This window comes from Bactrocera dorsalis, chromosome 3 (assembly GCF_023373825.1).
Source record: "Bactrocera dorsalis isolate Fly_Bdor chromosome 3, ASM2337382v1, whole genome shotgun sequence".
Lineage (NCBI taxonomy): Eukaryota > Metazoa > Arthropoda > Insecta > Diptera > Tephritidae > Bactrocera > Bactrocera dorsalis.
The window spans coordinates 33128610-33130677 of record NC_064305.1 but is presented as its reverse complement, the minus strand read 5'-3'; the positions used below and the strand labels follow the sequence as shown (position 1 = coordinate 33130677).

Below are 2068 nucleotides of genomic sequence, written 5' to 3'. Positions count from 1 at the left end.
GTTTTCCGGACTCGGAGACTTCAGCGTTACATCCGGTGATGAATCTGCTTTACGTTTTTTACTTTCCCTCTTTTTTTTTCTTTTTTAATAAACAATTTATTTCGTTTTCCAGCTCATCTTCGTCTGTTTCTGCGACAAAGGTCGATTTTGATGGAGAAGAAGACGTTTCGTTGGTATATTTGTTCAACGATTTCCTCAAGTTTTCATTTTGGAGTTTAAGTTTTGCATTTTCCTTTTTTAATTCATTGTTTATTGTCTCTATTTTTGCAATGCGTTCGAGCAGCATACCTATTTGGTTACATTGTGTTCCCCCACCAGGAGGCGGGGTTTGTATGTCCATAGCGATCTTGTTAAATTGTGGTTACGTTAAGGGGTTATATACACTGCAAAGGCGGGATTTTTTAATAATAATTGAACACTGTTGATATGTTTATATATGTTTAAAGTTGTTTAATTTAATTTTTCAGTTAAAAATGTGCCCATTTGTTGGCACTACAGCTGTTGTGTCGATACACTTTTTTTTTTAACGCTTTGCGGTGAGCATGATAAGTAGGTAATGGTTCATCTGCAATCAAATCAAAGAAGAGTTTTCTTTAGCTTATATTATAACGCCGTACTTGAACGAAGGATTTGGCGAAATAAACATTTTTACGCAAGTGGTGATGATTTTACTGAAAAGATCGATTTTTGTGTGTCTAAAAATTCATTTTTTTCATTCCCAAAAAAAAACTCTTGTTTCAAATAAAAAATCCTTCGTTCAAGTACGAGATATTGTAGTTTTCAAGTAGCTAGCAAAAAATTAGACCGATAGGTCGCATGGTTCTTTAGAAACCTTGCTCACCGCAACGGTACTTTTTAAAAAACATCATTTCGAGATAATCGCGTTTAAAGTTTTGGCACGTACTTGGGGGCATATGGGAGGAGCGCGCTGTTGACAGCTGTAACTTTGGTTCTAGTGCTCAGATCTCTATGAAATTTACAAGAAATAATCTTAAAGGGATATACTTTAAGAAAATGCAATAAAAAAAATATCGATTTTTCCAACCAACACAAGTGTATATAACCCCTTAAGTACAAAAAACTGCCTTACCAACTGCTTTACCGACTGTACGTGCAGATAATGTAGTGTCCCTGGCCACCTACAACTCTGAGTAGACAGCTGGTTTGCCGTGCGACAGAAACAGCTGATAACCACTTTAATTGTGCGGAGGAGAATTTTTTTTTGCGCGAAAATTAATGAGTGTTTTTTAATTTGGTATTACGTTTTGTTATTGTTTTAATATTTAAGCTATAAATTAATTAAGGTTTTTATATACTTATATAAACAATTTCAATCAAATTGATGTGCCATGTGTTGTCAGCGATGTAAGGACCTCCGGTGAATCTGCAAGCAAATTTCGACAGCCTGGATTGAGGACCAATTTTAAAACAACCATTGTATAATTCATTCACCACCAGCTCCAGCTGTTTGATATTTGGCTCAACTTGAACAACTCTCCGTTCTAATTTTGGTTCGGGTTCAAAATGTTCTGTATCTTTCTCCTTTTAATATTTTATATAAATGCATAGAAAGTGGAATATTATTAAAGTATTGAATGAACTTTCAACCAAAACCCAAACTTAACAATTACTTGGCAAACAAGCGCTCTTCAAAATTATGCTCCTTCCTTAAACACGCTCACTTGTCGTTTTCAACTCTTCACAACTTCGTAAATATAAATTATGTTCTAACCGAATTGGAAGTATTATAAGTACTTGTGGCTCATACGCACACTCATATTCCAATACATCTGTTACCACTTTAGCCATAAAAACAGTGTATGTGTGCTAATCAATAAACACTCACGCACGAGTACAGGTTTTCACAACTGCTTTTTTTTGTGGCTTGACGTCTACCAACACACACACGCACTTCTCCACGTGACTCAACCAATCATCCATTATATAAATAAATATGTTTACAAGTGTGTGTGTCCGTGTTGGCGCATTCTCTCTCAATCGATACAGCACATAATATTGAAGTGATTAACTCACTACAATAATCGGTTTAACACAAAAGCAATAACGG

General features: G+C 35.2%; 1 long non-coding RNA gene across 1 annotated transcript; it reads right to left on the bottom strand.

Moving 5' to 3' along the window:
* Nucleotides 1-1360: 1360 nt before the first annotated feature.
* Nucleotides 1361-1771, bottom strand: LOC125777402 (uncharacterized). The gene is made up of 2 exons (XR_007422281.1): nt 1632-1771; nt 1361-1542 (listed from the first exon to the last, which is right to left on the bottom strand). It is a non-coding gene; the product is annotated as an uncharacterized LOC125777402 (long non-coding RNA).
* Nucleotides 1772-2068: the final 297 nt, after the last annotated feature.